General features: G+C 38.1%; 1 protein-coding gene across 6 annotated transcripts in view; it reads right to left on the bottom strand.

The window, feature by feature from the left end:
* NOL4 (nucleolar protein 4) overlaps positions 1–22,931 on the bottom strand; it is a 465,486-nt gene that overhangs the window by 248,406 nt on the left and 194,149 nt on the right. Inside the window, exon 1 of one of the 6 annotated variants that reach the window (XM_027525950.1) lies at positions 8,990–9,158. The exons of the other annotated variants lie outside the window; for them this stretch is intronic. The gene's annotated coding sequence lies outside the window, so the exon portion shown is untranslated. Of the gene's footprint in view, positions 1–8,989; positions 9,159–22,931 lie in introns of those variants that run through there. 6 annotated transcript variants of the gene reach the window in all.

Genomic DNA, 22,931 nt, shown 5'->3' with positions numbered 1-22,931 from the left:
CCCCAGGTCGGTAGGTGCCCAACATACTACTGGAGATCAGTGGAGAAATAACTCCAGAAAGAATGAAGGGACGGAGCCAAAGTAAAAACAATACCCACTTGTGGATGTGACTGGAGATGGAAGCTAAGTCCGATGCTGTAAAGAGCAATATTGCATAGGAACCTGGAATGTTAGGTCCATGAATCAAGGCAAATTGGAAGTAGTCAAACAGGAGATGGCAACAGTGATCATCGACATCTTAGGAATCGGTAAACCAAACTACACTGGAAAGGGTGAATTTAAGTCAGGTAACCATTATATCTACTGCCGTGGGCAAGAATCCCTTAGAAGAAATGGAGTAGCCGTCATAGTCAACAAGAGTACAAACTGCAATACTTCGATGCAATTGCAAAAACAACAGAATGATCTCTGTTCCTTTCCAAGGCAAACCATAAAAAAATCACAGTAATCCAAGTCTATGCCCTGACCAGTAATGCTGAAGAAGCTGAAGTTGAACAGTTCTGTGAGGACCTAACACCCAAAGAAGATGTTCTTTTCATTATAGGGGACTGGAATGCAAAAGTAGGAAGTCAAGAAACACCTAGAGTAACAGGCAAATTTGGCCTTGGAGTACAGAATGAAGCAGGGCAAAGACTAATACAGTTTTTCCAAGAGAACGCACCAGTCATAGCAAACACTCTCCCAACAACACAAGAGAAGACTCTACACATGGATGTCACCAGATGGTCAGTACCAAAATCAGACTGATTATATTCTTTGCAGTCAAAGATGGAGAAGCTCTATGGAGTCAGCAGAAACAAGACCAGACACTAACTAGGGCTCAGATCATGAACTCCTTATTGCCAAATTGAGACTGAAATTGAAGAAAGTAGGGAAAACCACTAGACCATTCAGGTATGACCTAAATCAAATCCCTTATGATTATACAGTGGAAGTGAGAAATAAATTCAAGGGATTAGATCTGATAGAGTGCCTAAAACCTATGGATGGAGGTTTGTGACACTATACAGGAGAAGGGATCAAGACCATCCCCAAGAAAAAGAAATGCAAAAAAGCAAAATGGCTGTCTAGGAGGCCTTAAAAATAGCTGTGAAAAGAAGAGAAGTGAAAAGTGAAGGAGAAAAGGAAAGATATACCCATTTGAAAGCATAGTTCCAAAGAATGGCAAGGACAGATAAGAAGCCTTCCTCAGTGATTAAGGCAAAGAAATAGAGGAAAACAACAGAATGGGAAAGACTAGAGATCTCTTCAAGAAAATTAGAGATACCAAGGGAATATTTCATGCAAAGATGGGCTCAATAAAGGACAGAAATGGTACGGATCTAACAGAAGCAGAAGATATTAAGAAGAGGTGGCAAGAGTACACAGAAGAACTACACAAAAAAGATCTTCATGACCCAGATAATCACAATGGTAGCCAGACATCCTGGAATGTGAAGTCAAGTGGACCTTAGGAAGCATCACTACAAACAAAGCTAGTGGAGGTGATAGAATCCAGTTGAGCTATTTCAAATCCTAAAAGATGATGCTGTAAAAGTGCTGCACTCAATATGCCAGCAAATTTGGAACACTCAGCAGTGGCCACAGGACTGGAAAAGGTCAGTTTTCATTCCACTCCCAAAGAAAGGCAATGCCAAAGAATGCTCAAACTATTGCACAATTGCACTCATCTCACATGATAGCAAAGTAATCCTCAAAATTCTCCAAATCAGGCTTCAACAGTATGTAAATCTTGAATTTCCAGATATTCAAGCTGGATTTAGAAAAGGCAGAGGACCCAGAGATCAAACTGTCAACATCCGTTGGATCATCAAAAAAGAAGAGAGTTTCAGAAATCATCTACTTCTGCTTTGTTCACTATGCCAAAGCCTTTGACTGTGTGAATCACAACAAACTGTGGAGAATTCTTAAAGATATGGGAATACTGGACCACCTGACCTGCCTCTTGAGAAATCTGTATGCAGGTCAGGAAGCAACAGTTAAAACTGGACATGGAACAACAGACTGGTTCCAAAGAGGAAAAGGAGTACGTCAAGCCTGTATATTGTCACCCTGCTTATTTAACTTGTATGCAGAGTACATCATGAGAAATGCTGGGCTGGAAGAAGCACAAGCTGGATCAAGATTGCCGGGAGAAATATCAATAACCTCAGATATGTAAATACCACTCTTAACGCAGAAAGCGAAGAAAAACTAAAGAGCCTTTTGATGAAAGTGAAAGAGGAGAGTGAAAAAGTTGGTTTAAAACTCAACATTCAGAAAACTAAGATCATGGCATCCAGTCGTATCACTTTATTTCAAATAGATGGGGAAACAATGGAAAGAGTGACAGACTTTATCTTTTTCGGTTCCAAAATTACTGCAGATGGTGACTGTAGCCATGAAATTAAAAGATGCTTGCTCCTTGGAAGAAAAGTTATGACCAACATAGACAGCATACTAAAAAGCAGAGACATTACTTTTTGCCATACCAAAAAAAAGGTATGGTTTTTCCAGTAGTCATGTAAAGATGTGAGAGTTGGACTATAAAGAAAGCTGAGTGTCGAAGAATTGATGCTTTTGAATTGTGGCATTGGAGAAGACTCTTGAGAGACCCTTGAACTGCAAGGAAGTCCAACCAGTCCACCCCAAAGGAAATAAACCCTTGAGTGTTCATTGGAAGAACTGATGCTGAATCTGAAGCTCCAATACTTTGGCCACCTGATATGAAGAGCTGACTCACTGGAAAAGACCCTGATTCTGGGAAAGATTGAGGGCAGGAGGAGAAGGGGATGACAGAGGATGAGATGGTTGGATGGCATCACAGACTCAATGGATATGAGTTCGAGGAAACTCCCAGGGTTGATGATGGACAAGGAGGCCTGGCATGCTGCAGTGCATGGGGTCGCAACGAGTTGGACACGACTGAGTGACTGAATGAACTGAACTGAACACTATAATGGCAGAAACCAAAGATGTAAAAGCCACTGATGAGGGTGAAAATGGAGTGTGAAAAGGCTGGCTTGAAGTTCAACATTCAAAAAACTAAGATCACAGCATCTAGTCCCATCTCTTCATGGCAAATAGATGGGGGAAAAGTGGAAACAGTGACAGATTTTATTTTCTTGGGCTCCAAAATCACTGTACATGGTGACATTCCACCATGACATTAAAAGAAGCTTACTACTTGGAATAAAACCTAAACAGTATGTTAAAAAGCAGAGACATCACTTTGATGACAAAGGTCCAGATAGTCAAAGCTATAGTTTTTCCAGTAGTCGTGTATGGATTTGAGGGTTGGACCATAAACAAGGCTGAGCATCAAAGAATTTATGCTTTTGAACTGGGGTGCTGGAGAAGACTCTTGAAAGTCCCTGGGACAGCAAGGAGCTCAAACCAATCAATCCTAAAGGAAATCAACCCTGAGTTTTCATTGGAAGGATGATGCTGAAGCTGAAGCTCCAATTCTTTGGCCACCTGATATGAAGAGTTGACTCATTAGAAAAGATCTTGATGCTGGAAAGATTGAGGGCAAGAGGAGATGGAAGTGGCAGTGTTTGATACGGTTAGATAGTATCACTTACTCAATGGACATGAGTTTGAGCAAACTGGGAAACAGTGAAGGACAGGGAAACCTGGCGTGCTGCAGTCCATGGGGTTGCCAAGAGTCAGACGTGACTTAGTGACTGAACAATAACAACTATTGCAACCTTAAGTGACTACTATGGTTTATGAAACACGAAAGGTGATGCAAGTGTTTTTACATTAGTTATCTCCTTTGATTCTCAGAACAATCCAATGAAATAGCTATTATGCACAATAATTGGATTAGACTCTGTCCAACAGTCCCCTTACTTATAACACAAGGCTTTATTATATATATAGAAACCCAAGCCAAGATAATACAAATAATTGTTTCTTCATCATTACCCTCCACGGCACATCCAAAAACAAGTTTCTACCATGTCTCATTTAAGAAATAAGAATGTGAGATAGAGTGAACTGGAATAATCCTCTGCTATCCGTTATACAACTTTAAGAATATTCCTTGACCTCTAAGTTTAACTCTCCTCATTCATAAAACCAGGACATGACAGTAATTATATGTGTCTGGCAGTATTTTAATAATTAAATGAGATAATGTGTGCAAAAAGGTATCAGGATAAAAGAATATACTTTCTTTGAGGAGAGATGTGACTGCTTCCCCCCATCGTCTCCTTAGGGCATCTTCATCAAAATATATAGGTGTGATAAGAGGACCAATCTTTTGATTTTTTCAGTGTAAGAGTGAGACTTCTGACCCTTCAAACTGTAAATGCATGTCTCCAGAATTAGTTCAGATCTTTCTTTCAAAGACAAAAAGGGGATAGGGATAGATGTATCTATTTGTCTCTCAAAGAGATAAAGAATTTAATTGTTTTTTATTCTACTTTACCGTATAAATATGTGTGAAATTCTGCCCAGACTCTGGAGTTACTTTCATGTCATGTCATGAAATGTTATGTCAATAACCAATTGTGTTTTCCCTCTTACTTTTATGTAGATATAGAGGGGTCTTTGGGCTTCCCAGGTGGCTCAGTGGTAATGACTCCATCTGCCAATGCAAGGAGATGGAGGTTTGATCCCTGGGTTGGGAAGATCCACTGGAGAAGGAAGTGGCAACCCACTCCAGTATTCTTGCCTGAAAAATCCCACAGACAGAGAAGTCTGGCTGGCTATAGTTCCTAGGGTTGCAAAGACTCAGATACAAAGAACATGCATGCAGATGGGTCTTTTTGGGGGCAGGATTGTCATTCCCCCAATAATTATACACCTAAAGTACCCAAAATGTTCATTGTTGAGGCTGTTATTGTAATTATTATAATTATTATCATTTCAGGACTATAATAATAGAAAAACCTTCCAGTTACCTGGATAAAAAGACAATATAAAATATATTTGTCCTAGCTAATTGTATAAGCTACAAAAGTGGTTTTCTTAAAAACCCAACTGAATATATACTTTTTTCCTTTGCACTGAACTTATTGTATATAAGGCCAAGAACGGAGTACAAAGTTCCCTAGTTAAAAACTATATCCCTATTTAGATTTTAGAATCGTCCGACTCTAGTAATCAAAATTAAACTTTTTTGATCACACTAAAAAGCTGTTCTTCAAAAGGAAAATACATGTCAAGCTCTCACATACTCTAATTGCTATATACAACTATTAAAGAGAAAACAAAATACAGAGAGTAGTAAAATAAATGCTAAGATGCTATGAAATTTCACATAGTAATGTGACCTTCTAAAAGAAACTACATTATGAGTAACTACTATAATTAAATATAGTATTGTTTTTAAGGCTTATTTATCAAACAAGATACCCAAAGTCTAACTCATAGCTGCCTTCATTACCACCACCACTCTCTTCATAAACCCCTCTTCCTATTATTTTCTCTATATCTAGTAATGGCACCAATGGGTTTGGGGTTTGAAGGTTCTTCAGCGCTACCCAGTCATGGGGCAAGTCTATCCTCTGCTTGTTTTATCACACCACTTACCACAAGATATTTTGATTTTCTATCTTTCAGTCATTCCCACCAGACTGTTTTGATGAATGCCTGAACTTTTGCATTTTGCTCTATAATTCCTACCATCTGTCTTGTTGCCTGTCACTTGGCAGAGGTCAAATAAACCTTGGTTGTATAAATTAACACATGAGATTCCATAGACTACATGTCTATAATTCTTTCTCATCTATTCCCTGTTCTTAATTCCCAGTGCTTCTGTGCTAGCCTAGGCTCTCTATCCTATTCACATCCCTGAACGATTGCCCAGACCATCTATTCATCCTTCCCTACATGTGTAAGATACATCCTTTACAGAAAACTGCTTCTATTTTTCACTCTGGTTCACAGATACTCATTGGCCCCATCATCCCTTAAAAGTTTTAAGTGTTAGTCACTCACTTGTGCCTGATTTTTTACAACCCCATGAACTGTAGCCCTGCAAGGCTCCTCTGTCCATGGAATTCAGTCAAGAATACTGGAGTGGGTTTCCTTTTCCTTCTCCAGGGGATCTTCCTTCTCCAGGGATAGAACCTGTGTCTCCTGCACTGAAGGCAGATTCTTTACCATCTGAGCTACCAGGAAAGCCCTCAAAAGTATATTTTATCAAGAGCACAAAGCCCAGACTAATGTTCTGGTCTTTCTACAACCTGATTTCAACAACTGCTCCAGCCAACTTCCCTATGCACCATGCTACCCATCTGCTTACATGTAACCCTAAGAAAACATAAATTTGGCATCTTATATATTTGTCCTGAGGCACAGTAAAACTTGAAGAATATGAAGAGATTTTTACATCAGCATAAATTGTGAAATTTTAAAAAGAAAAGAGGAATCATTGCTTTATTATAGTTCTTGAGTGGCCTTTTACCCAAACTTGTGTCATGGAATCAAATCTTATATGAAAAGTCAAACTGAACCTTAATTTGATTTTTAAAAGCAAATACAAAATGGGTTCATGTCATAGTATCACCTATTATGAAGAAGATTTTTTATTTTTAATATTTACTATAATAATCATCAACCATACTGGAAAGTTTTAGAAGCTCTCAATTTACATAGTAACTGACCACTAGGAAATCATGTATTAATGCCTCCAATGTGGGTCTGTCCAGTTCTCCAGCAGAAGTTTATACTCTGATCTTTTTCCTGTGTGATTGTTTCCTCTGGTTTCCCATGCAAAAGCTCAAATCACTTCCAGATCACCTAGAAACCCCAGAGCTTTCAGAAGTCCTTTATGTCCTGAAGAGTTTTATTCTTCAAATGGACTTCTGGACTCTCCAAATGACATTTCAAACCTCTGAGACCTGTTCAAGAATGGAGCTACTCGCTCTTCCCAAAACTCTTGAACCAAAGCATTTCAGGGAGTAATTAGGCTTTGAAGGGTGACCCATTCCCTCTCCAAGCAAGACCTTGACATATTAGGCACCCAAACCAAACCCGCCTCAGGGATGTGACAACTTACATCATCTGACTCCAGTTCAATCAGGCGGTATTCCTAAAAATAATGATCATGATAATAACCACCAACACCACCAAAGAAGACTTGAAATGGAAACTTCTAAGTGATATAACAATTTTTTGCTTCTTTTTTTCCTTTTTCCTTTACACTGGTTAAGAATACCTCTCAAAAAAGTTTGGTTAAGGGAGTGACTGGACCAAGTCCTTGACTTATGACCTTTCAATTATTAGTCAAATATATACTTATGTTATCTAAGTAAATGGTGCCCATTTTTTCTTAGTCATCCTTCTTTCACAGTTTTGTTCTGCTCGTTTTGAGCTTCACATCAATAGTAGACCTGAATCTTCTCACTTTTTAGCATAAGGTCATTCATTGATTTCCTCACTTTTGCCCAAAGTCTATGAAGAGGGATAAATTACTCCATTTTGTTTTCTGCACGGATGGGGGTGAAGGATGGGGAAGCATAGAAAGAGCAGAGTTCCTTTTTCTCTTGGTGAGTCCTACCTTCAACTAATGATTGAAAGCACAGAAAAGACTGTTAGAATAATTTGCAATCATTTACTGAACGGGACTCCTGACTTTCTGCTTTGTCTCCATTTTCTTAAGAGCACCAGGCTTCTGCATGGTTACAAGTTGAATGCTATTAATCCAAGTACGACCCTTATGGCTTTGTGTGTTTTCCCTGACATATGAAGAGAATAATTTTATGCCGCCTTTTAACATAATTGTTCCTTTAAATCTAAGACATGTCTCCTATTCTAGTATTAAGTTTAAGAGAAAAGGAGTATATGTCTCATCTCTGCTCTGCTTTTTCAAACAACCAAATCTCCTTTATTCTGATAAAGCAACACACATCAAATGCCAATTAGGTGTTTTATGATAATGGCTATATTTAGCACAGACTGTGATGGTAGTTGTAGTCTGCTATTACATTAGTAGCCTAAAATTTGGGCCATAGAAAGCAAAACTCAGTTTCTAAATACACACTATACATGTATGGTCACAATCAAAACAACTGAAAACAGGATGAATGCAGCATGATACAATTTCCACCATGAATACTTTAAATACAAACACATATACTCTCAGGGCAATACACACTGATGACAGGCATACAGTTTATATATTAGTAATACATGTATAATCTATATATGCTTGAAAAAATAATTTTTGGATGTGGATTAAAGTATACTTCGAAGTAATTTTTTGAAAGACTAGACATCTTCACAATAGCTATCAAAATCAAACACTGCAAATCCACAAGCTTTCCCAGCACTTTAGCTAAAATATATGCAATCCTTAATAACTGCATAAAAATATACAAATATAAATCAAGGGGAAAAAATCTAAATAAATCCACATAGACTTCCTCCCAGAACAAAATTCATTTGAGGTAAGCAGTGGAAAATCCTGAAAGATTTACACACTGCACATGCTTTATGCTGAGAAGTTGAAGCAGCAGCTCAAATAGAAGAGCTAAATAAATTAATCTTACCCAAGAATACCTCTTTATAATTTTATAACTACCTTAAAAGAACTTTACCAGTTGTATGCTTCTAAAAAGATATTCAAAAACATGTATGCACAATAGAAAAAGAACATTTACAATCCTAAAATGAATTATCATCACTTTGAGAGTTAAAGAAACACACCTGCTTCAACATAGATTTTTTTTCATGAGTTTCTCTTTCTATGAGATTTTAAATTTAAATGTACAAAAACCCAGGGTAAATAAAGTGCCCCAAACATATAATACATTTATTTTTGCCTATCTAATTTTGACATGCTCCCAGGCTTTCAGATGGATGTTTCAAAGTCTCTTAAAATTTTTCCTCAAGTTTCTGATGTGGTCAACCCTTTAAATACCACCAAAACTAGGAAAACATTGGCAGTCTCATCAGAGTCTCCTGTTGTCATTCTACTGCTGCATGGGACGGTCTTCAACAAGACTGAGACAAACCTCATTCATCAATATTCTACTCTGGAGGAGCTGAAACTTACTGTGAATTCTGCTCTTCAACTTAAATACCAGTGTCTGTGGCAGGCCAATTCTATCATGGCAGAGAGAGCATCCCTCAGGCGAGGTCCAACCTTTCTCTCCAAGTGCACCCAGGGATTAGTCTGACTTCCCCTAAATTCTCTCCTCTGCACAGTAAGAGCTAATCTTTCCTGTATGAAGCAGGAGATGGGGTTGCTATGACAACAGAGCACATTCTAGCAGTGGGACTACGGAGATGAGCCTTCAAAGATTCAGGGAAACCGGCACTCAGTTTTCCTCCAGGGCTATGGGCTCCTTCCTTTAGGATTTAATCCCCCAACAAGTTTGCTGACAGACTGGGTTGTTGATTATCTATGCATTTTGCTACGGGGAGATCACTGATTAAGAACATGCCTGGAAGATTACAGCATTCTTTAACAAAAGTGCCATTCTCGGTTATATTAAATTTCCAATTTTAAATGTTCTGTATAGCTCATTTAAAACACTACTCTCTTAAATTTAAATCATTCTCCTTCCTCTAAGTTTTTCTAAAATGATAATATGTTGAGAATGGCATTATCAAGTGGAAAGCTTTATCTTTCTTTTTGTTTGTTTGTATATCATCCGCATTGTATCAACTTGAAGGTTACACACACACACGCACGCGCACGCACACACACACACAACCATTTTCTCTCTAGCATCCATGTCTGGAGCCTTGAGGTTTCAGGGTGGGGGAGGGGATATGCTAACATAAGCAAATCCTTGCAGCCACATTTTGCATACATATATTAGCCGGAGAATAATCACAATAAGTGTTAATCATTTTGAAAAATAATCATCAGTGGAATTTTAAGTTCTTTGCAACAGCAGAAGAAAGCTAGTCTCAGGTCATACTGTACGAGGGCAGAATTTCTATATTATTTTCAAACACAGCAGTTATATTTTTGGAACATAATTAACATATATATTATTATATATTTTAAATAGTTGTTAATGCCTTTGAGTTGCCCTAATTGTATCCTATTTTGCATATTCATTTTCCTCCAGAAACATCCCAGTGCATCCAAGCCTGTCCATTTCTTTTGTTGGCAAGAAAAGACACAGGACTGGAAAAGTTTCTCCCTCTCCAAGGTTCAGTGTACTAACGCCAGGAATGTGCATATCACCCGAGTCATCAAACTGTCCTTTGTACTCCTGGATTTCCCCATCATCCTCTCCACTCCTCAATCCCTTATGTCAGGAACAGCTTTGACTGAGCACCATCCTTCCCCCACATGAAGCGGGGACTACTCTGCTTTGTGACTGAAGCCATAGAACCGGCATCATCTACACCCACTGTTTCCAGTAAAGAGAGAAAACAGGTCCAATGGATGTGGCTGTCACTTAGAGGGGAGGGCATCTATATATTAGACTAATCCAGTCTCCTATTAGCCTTCTAGGAAAATCATCAGGCTACCTTTTTTGGTCAGTTGGCTACTCATTCATTCATTCATTCATTGCACGAACATTTATTGAGCACCCACAATGGCCAGGTACTACAGGGATAGAATCCTCCCTGCAAAAGTCAGTTCATTTAGTAAAACATAAAGGTTCTATTTCCATACGTAGAGTGAAGATTAAAAAATGTGTGGAAGTTGTTTTTCTTTGTTATTTTTTCATTTTTAATTGGAAGATAATTGCTTTACAATGTTGTATTGGTTTTGGTTTCTGCCCTACAACAATGCGAATCAGCCATAAGCATATATACATATATATGTGCGCGTGTGTGTGTGTGTGTGTGTGTGTATCCTCTCCCTCATCAGGCTTATTTTTTGCTTGTCATTCAAATATGTATGAAATATTTTGTGTTATTAATGAGTACATCAGTATCGAAAATAATGCACATGTTTACACTTAGTAATTCACATCTGGGAGAAGGCAATGGCAACCCACTCCAAATCGACAGGGCATTTGAAAATTCACTTTGATTTGTGTTTTTGATTTCTATCATAGTAATAAATAACATTTAAATTTGTTGAATGTGTGCCTTGGGCTATATCTTCAGGATGCCCACGTACTCACCTTATACATATATGCAGAGTATTTACTGACCCTCCCCAACCCAGGAACCTATTCCCAGAGCTTGTTCTGAAGATCCATTCTCATAATTCAAAAACTTATGACACCTGTTTTCATGATGTTCATTATTATCTAATTAGTAAAAGGCTTTTTTTTTTCATTTTTCACTCTCTTTTTCAGGGAAATTGGATAAATGCCAAGACATATAAACAACATATGGTTTACTTTCAAAATCAACCAACCAGAATTACTTATTTTTAAAGAATCTCTGAGCTCAAAAAATATGTTAAGGAAATAATTTCCTGCTCTAATAGCTAATGTTTACCATCTGCTATTCCTTTAAGACTAACTACCTAGAAATCAATCATGTTATGTATTTTCCAGCTCCCCTGCCCCTGAAATATAGTATTATTATTATTTTTTAAAGGTTTTAAAGTAGGTCACACGAAAGTGCCACAACTGAGACTTGAATTTTGCATGTGAGTTATAACCAACACAGGTTATAGGAATGCCAACAATCACAACTGCTAGAAATTTGTTTATTTTTTCTCCACTGTATTATATTTTGAGCCCCTGCTTTTCAATATAACAATTAGTGTATCTGTTAGGTGTTCATCTGAGGGGAAGTGGAGATAGGAAGGGTAGGGAAGAGAACATTTTCCTGAAAACTTGTTTTGATGATGATCCCCAAAGCAGTTCTGAGGAATGAGGATAAGACACTGGACCTCACAGCAAGGAGAGCAAAAGTGAAAGTGAAAGTCGCATCCGACTCTTTGCGACCCCATGGACTGTCCACGGAATTCTCTAGGCCAGAATACTGGAGTGCATAGCCTTTCCCTTCTCCAGGGGGTCTTCCCAACCCAGGAGTCAAACCCAGGTCGCCCTCATTGCAGGTAGATTCTTTACCAGCTGAGCCACATGGGAAGCCCAAGAATCCTGGAGTGGGTAGCCTATCCTTTCTCCAGCAGATCTTCCTAACCCAGGAATTGAACCAGGGTCTCCTGCATTGCAGGCGGATTCTTTACCAACTGAGCTATCAGTGAAGCCCAAGGAAAGCAAAGCTAGTGGAGGTGATGGAATTCCAGTTGAGTTATTTCAAATCCTGAAAGATGATGCTGTGAAAGTCCTGCACTCAATATGCCAGCAAATTTGGAAAACTCAGCAGGGCCACAGGACTGGAAAAGGTCAGTTTTCATTCCAATCCCAAAGAAAGGCAATGCCAAAGAATGCTCAAACTACCACATAGTTGCACTCATCTCACACGCTAGTAAATTAATGTTCAAAATTCTCCGAGCCTGGCTTCAGCAATATGTGAACCGGGAACTTCCAGATATTCAAGCTGGTTTTAGAAAAGGCAGAGGAACCAGAGATCAAATTGTCAACATCTGCTGGATCATAGAAAAAGCGAGAGAGTTTCAGAAAAACATCTATTTCTGCTTTACTGACTATGCCAAAGCCTTTGATTGTGTGGATCACAATAAACTGTGGGAAATTCTACAAGAGATGGGAATACCAGACCACCTGATCTGCCTCTTGAGAAACCTATATGCAGGTCAGGAAGCAACAGGTAAAACTGGACATGGAACAACAGACTGGTTCCAAATAGGAAAAGGAGTACATCAAGGCTGTATATTGTCACCCTGCTTACTTAACTTATATGCAGACTAGATCATGAGAAACGCTAGGCTGGAAGAAGCACAAGCGGGAATCAAGATTGCCGGGAGAAATATCAATAACCTCAGATATCCAGATAACACCACCCTTATGGCAGAAAGTGAAGAGAAACTAAAAAGCCTCTTGATGAAAGTGAAAGAGGAGAGTCAAAAAGTTGGCCTAAAGCTCAACATTCAGAAAACTAAGATCATGGAATCTGGTCCCATCATTTCATGGGAAATAGATGGGGAAACAGTGGAAACAGTGTCAGACTTTATTTTTCTGGGCTCCAAAATCACTGCAGATGGTGACTGCAGCCATGAAATTAAAAGACGGTTACTCCTTGGAAGGAAAGTTATGACCAATCTAGACAGCATATTGAAAAGCAGAAACATTACTTTGCCAACAAAGGTCCGTCTGATCAAGGCTATGGTTTTTCCAGTGGTCATGTATGGATGTGAGAGTTGGACAGTGAAGAAAGCTGAGTGCTGAAGAATGGATGCTTTTTAACTGTGGTGTTGGAGAAGACCCTCCAGAGTCCCTTGGACTGCAAGGAGATCCAACCAGTCCATTCTAAAGGAGATCAGTCATGAATGTTCATTGGAAGGACTGATGCTAAAGCTGAAACTCCAATACTTTGGCCACCTCATGTGAAGAGCTGACTCATTGGAAAAGACCCTGATCCTGGGAGGGATTGAGGGCAGGAGGAGAAGGGGACGACAGAGGATGAGATGGCTGAATGGCATCACCGATTCGATGGACATGAGTTTGACTAAACTCCAGGAGTTGGTAATGGACAGGGAGGCCTGGTGTGCTGTGATTCATGGGGTTGCAAAGAGTTGGACATCACTGAGTGACTGATCTGAACTGAACCTATTGGCATCTCTTGAAGGTTAGACCCTATGAGTGGAAGAAGAAAAGATGCAGAAGGAAGCTTATTATAAGAACTGAAAGCCAGCATCCCATCAGTTCAAAACTTGATTTGATCAGATAATTTGGGCCTCCTTATCTGCATACAAATTGATAAGGGAAACTCATTCTAAGTCAGATAACATTGCCCAGACCCTCTACTATTTTTCATACTCAATATCTGAAATTTAAATTTTTAAACATGAAAAGGAATACCAATAAATAGGATCAAGAAGCAAAAAACAGATCTCAGAAAAACAGGCAGTAGAAAGATATACCAATAACCTAGTTGTTATCTTGAAATAACTGTGATTATTATATTTAAGGAAATTAGTGAAAAGAGGTGGGAATTTCACCACAGTGAGAATTTCTGTAATGAAATCAAAGAGAGATTCAATAATTTTAAACATGAGATGTTTAACATTTAGTATTTATGATAGGCTTTAGAGTTGATAGTAGTTGGAGAGAAAAGTATAGAGGATTAGTGAATTGGAATACAGATGCAGGAGATGCAAGTTTGATCCCTGGGTGGGGAAGGAAATGGCAACCCAGTGTTGCTGCCTGGGAAATCCTATGGACAGAGGAGCCTGCTGGATTATAGCCCATGGGATTGCAAAGAGTCGGACATGATTTAGTGACTAAACAACAACCACCGAGAATATCTAGGTTGAAACGTTGAGCTGAGTGCATAACAAGTAGAGCAAAGAGAATTAGGGACATACGGGAATCAGGATGACATAGGAAAATGATATCTTTAATGTGCTGGTAGTGTTTAACGAGTTCTCCAAAAAAGCACAGCATATTTTATATTTTAAATTTCACTGATATAAAAATGTGTAACATACATTTATAAATTATAATAAAATATACATTTTATTCATATGATGAAATATACATTATTTTCTACCATAAATTCCATATAGCAAAGTGATTCTCTGAGAATACTTGGCTTTCCATGTATATCAGAATGAAATTCAAATCTCTCATCATGGCAAAGCAAGTGTCAGAAATCACCTAGTTGTCCATCAATAAGGAATGGATAAAAAAGATGTGGTACATATATGAAATAGAATATTACTATATATTCTATAAATATATAAAAGCTATAAAGCTATACAAAGGAATGAATTGTTTTGTTTTGTTTTGTAGAAACATAGATGGACCTAGAGAGTGTCATACAGAATGAAGTGAATAAGAAAAACGACTTATCATATATTAACACATATGTGTGGAATATTAAAGATAGTACCAGTCAGTGTACTCAATCATGTCTGACTCTTTTGCAACCCCATGGACTGTAGCCCGTCAGGCTTCTTTGTCCGTGGGATTTCCTAGGCAAGAATACTGGAGTGGGTTGCCATTTCCTTCTCCAGGGGGTCTTCCCGACCCAAGGATTGAACCTGTGTCTCGTGCACTGCAGGTGAATTCTTTACTGCTGAGTCACCAGAGAGGCCAATTTGCAGAGCATAAAAATAAGAGACACAGATGCAGAGAACAAATGCATGGATATGGGGCAGCAGTGAGGGGAGGAATTGGGAGACTGGAATTGACATATATACACTATTGATACTAGGCATCCCTGGAGGCTCAGAGGTAAGAATTCACCTGCAGTGCAGGAGATGCAGGTTCGATCCTTGGGTCAGGAAGATCCCCTGCCTAGGAAATTCCATGGACAAATAAACCTGGTGGGCTACAGTCCACGGGGTCATAAAAGAGTGGGACACTACTGAGTACACTGACCAGTACACTATTGATACTACATGTTAAATAGATAACTGGTGAGAATGCGCCGTACAGGACAGAGAAGCCCACTTAATGCACTGTGGTGACCTGAATGGGAGGGAGTTCCAAAAGGGAGGGGTATATATCACTGATTCATATTGCTGTACAGTAGAAACTAATACAACACTGCAAAGCAACTCTACTCCAATATAAAATGATTAAAATAAATCATTTGTTTATTTTTGCTTTTATTTCTAATATTCTGGGAGGTGGGTCATAGAGGATCCTGCTGTGACTTATGTCAGAGAGTGTTTTGCCTATGTTCTCCTCTAGCTCTAACACTGTTGGTGGGAATGCAAACTAATACAGCCACTATGGAGAACAGTGTGGAGATTCCTTAAAAAACTGGAAATAGAACTGCCTTATGACCCAGCAATCCCACTGCTGGGCATACACACTGAGAAAACCAGAAGGGAAAGAGACACGTGTACCCCACTGTTCATCGCAGCACTGTTTATAATAGCCAGGACATGGAAGCAACCTAGATGTCCATCAGCAGATGAATGGATAAGAAAGCTGTGGTACATATACACAATGGAGTATTACTCAGCCATTAAAAAGAATACATTTGAATCAGTTCTAATGAGGTGGATGAAACTGGAGCCTATTATACAGAGTGAAGTAAGCCAGAAAGAAAAACACCAATACAGTGTAGTAACGCATATATATGGAATTTAGAAAGATGGTAACGATAACCCTGTATGTGAGACAGCAAAAGAGACAGAGATGTATAGAACAGTCTCTTGGACTCTGTGGGAGAGGGAGGGCGGGGATGATTTGGGAGAATGGCATTGAAACATGTATAATATCATATAAGAAACGAATCGCCAGTCCAGGTTCGATGCAGGATACAGGATGCTTGGGGCTGGTGCACTGGGATGACCCAGAGGGATGGTATGGGGAGGGAGATGGGAGGGGGGTTCCGGATTGGGAACACGTGTACACCCGTGGCAGATTCATGTTGATGTATGGCAGAACCAATACAATATTGTAAAGTAATTAGCCTCCCATTAAAATAAATTAATTAAAAATAAATACATAAATAAAAAACTTAAAAAAGAAATCAATTAGTATTTTAACAACATACATGTATAGACACCTAGTGTGTATATGTATGTTTGTGTGTATGTATATAAATATAAATATATACACACACATATATATATATGCCAGAGGCTTGATATAATTTAACCCTCACAACAACTTTCTGAGAGCAATTCTAATTTTATAAAATACCCCTGGATCAAAGGTCTGCCTTCCTCTTCTGCCTTCTTTCTCATCATTTAACAAGAGGGTGGACTTTAATCTTGTTTTAAGGAACTGGAAGTTCTTGATACGCATGACACTCTTCTCTGACACCATGCCTTGTATATGTCTCATGCTCTCTCTCTCTGCCTGGTGTACGTTTCACTGGAAAATTCTGACTTTTCCTTTAAGGTTTACTTCATCATCATCTTGTTTTTGGAAGCCTTTCTCAAGTACCACCAGATTTCCAGATGTCCAGCTTCAGTGTTTCCACCGTACCCTGTTCATATCGACAGCACTGTCTCCTGCAATTGTTGTTGTTCAGTCGCTCAATTGTGTCTGACTCTGCGATCCCATGGACTGCAGCATGGCAGGTTTCCCTGTCTTTCATTATCTCCCGGAGATTACTCAAATTCACGTCCATTTGAATCGGTGATGGCATCCAACTATCTTATCCTCTGTCATCCCCTTCTCCTCCTGCCTTCAATCTTTTCCAGCATCAGGGTCTTTTCCAGTGAGTCAGCTCTTCGCATCAAGTGGCCAAAGTATTGAAGGTTCAGCTTCAGTATCAGTCCTCTCAATGAATACTCAGGGTTGATTTCCCTTAAGATTGACTGATTTGATCTCCTTGCAGTCCAAGGGACTTTCAAGAGTCTTCTCCAGCACCACAGTTTGAAAGCATCAATTTTTTGGTACTCAGCCTCTTTCTGGTCCAACACTCACATCCATACATGACTACTGAGATTGTTATTCCTCAAAAATAGTCCCAGGTGACTTGGGAATCCTATTGGCACAAAATTTTCCCCTTGTGAAATACCCTCCCCTAATCTGGAAATGCCTGGGACTCACTTTAACCAGTAGAATGTAGAGGAAGTGACCCTGTGGAAGTTCAGGACCTACCTCTTAAGAAGGTCCAACAGTTTCTATTTTTGTTCTTTGTGAACCTCTGGACCATCAAGTAAGAAGTCTTGAAAGTGAAAAAGTGAAAGTGTTAGTCACTCAGCTGTGTCTGACTCTTTGTGACCCCATGGGCTGTAGACTGACAGGCTCCTTTTCCATGGGATTTCCCAGGCAAGAATACTGGAGTGGGTTGCCATTCCCTTCTCCAGGGGATCTTCCTGACCCAGGATCAAATCCTGGTCTCCTGCATTGCAGGCAGATTCTTTACCATCTGAGCCCCAGGGAAGCCCTAAGAAGTCTTACTACCTGTCAGAAACACCATGTAGAGAAACCAGGGGCAGAACTACATGGAGGCCACAAAGAGAGGAAGAGGTCCTGATAAGAAATAAAACAAGGCCATTTGTCCTAGCCACCCGATGTCCCAGAACAAATGAACCTCCAGTCTTTCTCCACCAAGGCATCAAGCATATGACTGAGCCACTACTCTCAGACATGACAGTCCCAGGAGATATCACAAAAAGCACAAATACTACCAGAAATCTATCAACCCACAAAATCATGAGATCATAACACGGTATGGCTTTAAACAGTCATGCTTTGAGGTGGGTATCTTTATAGATAACCAGAGTATCATGTCTCCCAGTCTCTGAGCAGCTTGACAGTAGAATCTATACTATGACTACCCTTATACTTACAATCACTGAAACACTACTTTTAGACAGAATTCTTTTCAATACATGCTTGCTAAGTCGAATTAATAAATTCAGTTCTCCTCAATATGAATATGCAAAACACTCCACACAACTGTTTTTAAATTTCCATTTTGAACCACTTTTTAGTATTGCTTTATATATTATAGTTGGGAACTTAAATTAGTTCTGCATCATATGTATTAAACTTTTTATGTTCCCATCCCACCGGTTAACTTACCCCTAACTACTTTATTTTTCCTTTGCATTTATCTCTCATCAAAAGATTGTAAGTTACTAATTTACAATGTTTGTTATCAGTCTCCCCCATGCCACCCACTTTCTCTCATTAAAATAGACGTGTAAGGACAACAGAGGGAGGGTTTTCCCTCTGCATGGCTTACTGATTTATCCCAAGTACCCAGAGCAGTGCCTACTATCAGTAGACACACAGTATTTATTGGTTGAAGTAATTCATCATTTTAAGAGAAAATGAATGTATTTTTGAGCCATGTTGTAGAGAAAGCCAGGACTTAGAAAATATGTATATTTGGTTATCTATGAAGGAGGACTTCATGACCTGAGGTAAGAAATGTTACTTCTCTGTGTTTTGGCAATTACTGCAGAAGGAAAATCTTGGTGGAATGAGATAAATATATATGGAACACTCTGACCTCCTCAGAATAAAGGTGCTATGTATCTGCAGAAGACATCACATTCTATCTTGTTGTGTGATTTAGAGTTGTAAAGTTATTTCTAGACATTCAGTATTTTTCTTTCTTCTGAAAACAGAACTTCAAATTAACTCTGAGTAATATACAAGGCTAACATGCTCCAAGTGACCCGAGTTTCACACAGAAAGAAATTCTAAGATGTCCTATAAAATGAAAACAGCTTTATGTTGTTATATAGCAACCACTGAGATATATAATAAGTTATAAAATGTCAGAGAATGCAATTAAGGACTAAGAATACATGCTTGTATTTAGCATAATCATTAGTTCATAACAGATATCTGGAAAATGTCTGCTGAATTAATGTTGTATGAATAAACACTAAACTTACATATAATAATTTTAATAATAGCATTTGTTATTAAGATAATAAGCATTATCTTAATGTTGTTCTTTAAGACATAGTGAATTAAATAAATTCAGTGAGGTATTATTACCAATATTCCAATCCTATAGCCCTAGATTTATGGGAAGAGAACTATTTGTCTCTCATACTGTTCATTACAGTAGTTCCAAGTGGAGAATTCCATGTGCACAAGATAACCTTATGGGATGGTGGTCAGATAATTTAAATGTTCCAACAGGACAACTGACCAGTAGTCTGAACTAAACACATTCGTTCAAGGCACATATCTAGCACTGCTAAAGTTACATGTCTGGGTTGAGTATAAAGTTGGCTTAGGGAAGATACATTTTTTTTTTGTTTTCAGCAGCTCTACCTTAGTGGAGTAATAACTCACAAGAACCATGCATAAATGAAGGAAAAGAAAGCATAGCCAGTTGATTGTAACATCTACTGTTTATATTATTTATATATCATGTAATATTTTTAGCCATCAATATTATACATTCATTAAGGTAAAGAGACCACATCTTCAATACCTGTTGTATCTTGTGTGCTTAGTCACTCAGTTATGTTCAACTCTTTGCAACCTCATGGACTGCAGCATACCAGGCTCCTCTGTCCAGGGGGATTCTCCAGGCAAGAATACTAGAGTGGGTTGCCATGCCCTCCTCCAGGAGATCTTCCCAACCTAGGGCTCAAACCCTGGTCTCCTGCATTGTAGGGAGATTCTCAGATAACCAACTGAGCCACCAAGGAAGCTCCTGTTGTATCCTACAACATTTAAAAAGAGTGAACAGGACTTCCCTGGTGGTACAGTGGATAGGAATCCACCAACCACTGCAGGAGACACGGGTTTGATCCCTGGTCTGGGAAGACCACCATGCCATGAGGCAACTAAGCCTCTGTGCCATAACTACTGAGGCCAGGATCTAGAGCCCATGAGCAACAACTGCTGAGCCCATAAGCTGCAAATACATAAATCTGCATGCCTAGAGCCTGTACTCCGCAACAAGAGAAACCACCACTCAATGAGAAGACTGCACACCACGATGAACAGTAGCCTTCACTCTTTTTTTTAGAGAAAAATCTGCACAAAGCAACAAAGGCCCAGTATAGCTACAAATGAATAAAGAGTGAAGAATTAGTTAATAGTTACATTGTATATCATTGTTTAACATATCTTCATAACATATGAACTAACTCTTGCCATTAATTACTGAAGTAAGTAACTGTGTATTATTTAGAATAATACATGCTAGAAAAGACATAAAGTCTATCATGATGGGTAAAAAGTAAAGCAGGGACGTAGAAAAAAAGTGAAATAAGGACAAGACTGGATGATGTAATAAAACGGGCAAAAGAAGGAAATGAAGATAAGAAATGGCAAATGAATATCAAAACCTGGAATATTAATGAGTAACCCAAAGATTCATTTGAAGGGACAAAAGAAGAAAAAGATCTGTGTACATCTCAGAGAGGATAGAGAGTGAAAAAATACTAAATACTCGAGAGAAGTACAGAAACACAGCACTGGGTGATGGACCCTAAGTCTCAGTTACGAGTCTCACCTGAAGGGCATGGCAGACATATCAGAACCTCAACAAGCCCGAATCATTCCTAAAGAAGCTTCTGCTAGAATACTATAAACTAGCTAAAAATATAAGGCACAATCCTCTCCTTATAAATATGTAACTGCTATTTCCATTCCATTTTTCGAAGTGTTTGAAATTTCTAGAGACAATTTTGGTCTACTTTGTGGTAGAATATACCAAAGAAAAGGTCACCCGATTATCTGATTTTTAAAAAAATAGTATTAATGTATTCAATTTCACTCAAACAGCCATTTCAAACACACACACACACACACACACACACACACATATTTACATGCCAAAATTAAAATAGGCAAACAGATGGAAAATGTCAATATTATATCATAGAAAGAAGTCATTTGGACTTTGACACTAGCAAGTAGAAAGCAATAGTGCATATTCACAAAAGAAATTAACTATATCCAGAAATAGATTGAAACCTTTTCTCGTGCACTTATAGTGTATGATTGGACAGAAATCATCTCAAGTCTGAGCGTTCATAGCTTTTAAGAGGGCACAAAAGAGAGCTAATCTTTCTGTCTACATTTCGCCCAAAGAAAATAATGTCCATAAACATGCTGTATAAATCATTGCATGCAACAAAAATATAAACAAACACCATTGCTTCCAGATATTATGTAGTGCTTTATTATTATATGATGATTGTTAATAAATTTGTAAATTAGTCATTTCATTAATATATCACTGAATCTTATACTAAAGCTCAAATATTTTCTCTCAAGTTGAGATCTTCCTACTTAAAAACATACATTCTAAAATTCTATAAAAGAGCTTTTATTATGGTTAAACTAATGTACAGGAAAAATTAATTCTATTTATGTAGTTGGAAAGTGAGGTTTTTTTCTTACTTTCACATTGACTGGCATAATTGAATTGTTCTTATGTTTAGAAAGAATCAGCAATTATAAAGTTAAGTACAACCTACACAATACAATCAGCATACTGATCTATGAAGCACAAAACGTATTTCCTCTTTTACTGGTGCAGGACGAGCATTACTGAAGGATCAAATAAGTCCAAGGAAAGTGAAAGAGAGACCACTGGGCTAAACAGTCTATCCTTACTCAACTTCTCTTATTTGTTGAAATTTTAACAATGAAGGTCAAAGAATAAAGAAAAATTAAGGCTACAACACAGAATTATCATCAACACCTCATCCATATAATATTGTGCTTGTACACAATGGAGGGTATTATATAGACTATATACAGCCTCAAGGCACACGACCTTTTCCTCCCTCCAATATACTATGTTATCTTAAAAGCCTTGTACTTTATAACTGCCATTCAGAAGTTCATCTGAAATGGGGTCAGTGGAAATAGAGAGTCTGACATCTAATCATTTATAAAAAGACACTGTTGTTGAGGATCACATGCTAATGAATTTTTTATCCTAATAATACACTTCAAATTATGAAATATCTAATTCATGCTCTTAATCATTATTGTTATGAAAATTACACTCAAATTTTAAAATGTGAAACATATCTGTAGTATTACTAATAGTAGTAAATATAATATGAATTATATTTCACTTTGTGAAATTGGGACATACAATTCATTTGTATTATTAATTGTGATATGAATCAATTGTTACATAAATTTATATAGTTTGTCATCATGCATCACTGATTTCACCAAAATTGAAAAAACTGATTCAAGTCTTACAAATGTTCTAAGTATATTTCAGATTGTCTGCCTAAAGCATCTTATGTTACACATGATCATTGTTACACATAAAAATTTGCCGTCATGAATTTTATTCCACATGGTGTTTTTAGCGTATACGTAACTTATAAGTGTCTTGTTTATATGACAAAAAATGTTTTGAATACACAGTAGTTACTTATGCATTAGACAATACAGTCTATGTAGACAGTTCTTTGGTTTTATTAAGTCAACTCAATAAAACAGACAACTAGTAACAAAACTTGAACAAGGTATTCAAATAGGTATATTACTGAATTTCTTAGAAGAGAAAGGGGTACAATCTCATTAGAAGTTAGCACTGAAATCTAGCTTAATGAAGTTTTA

Source organism: Bos indicus x Bos taurus, chromosome 24, assembly GCF_003369695.1.
Source record: "Bos indicus x Bos taurus breed Angus x Brahman F1 hybrid chromosome 24, Bos_hybrid_MaternalHap_v2.0, whole genome shotgun sequence".
Classification (NCBI taxonomy): Eukaryota; Metazoa; Chordata; class Mammalia; order Artiodactyla; family Bovidae; genus Bos; species Bos indicus x Bos taurus.
The sequence above is the reverse complement of the archived record's forward strand: the minus strand, read 5'-3'. Positions and strand labels throughout refer to the sequence as shown.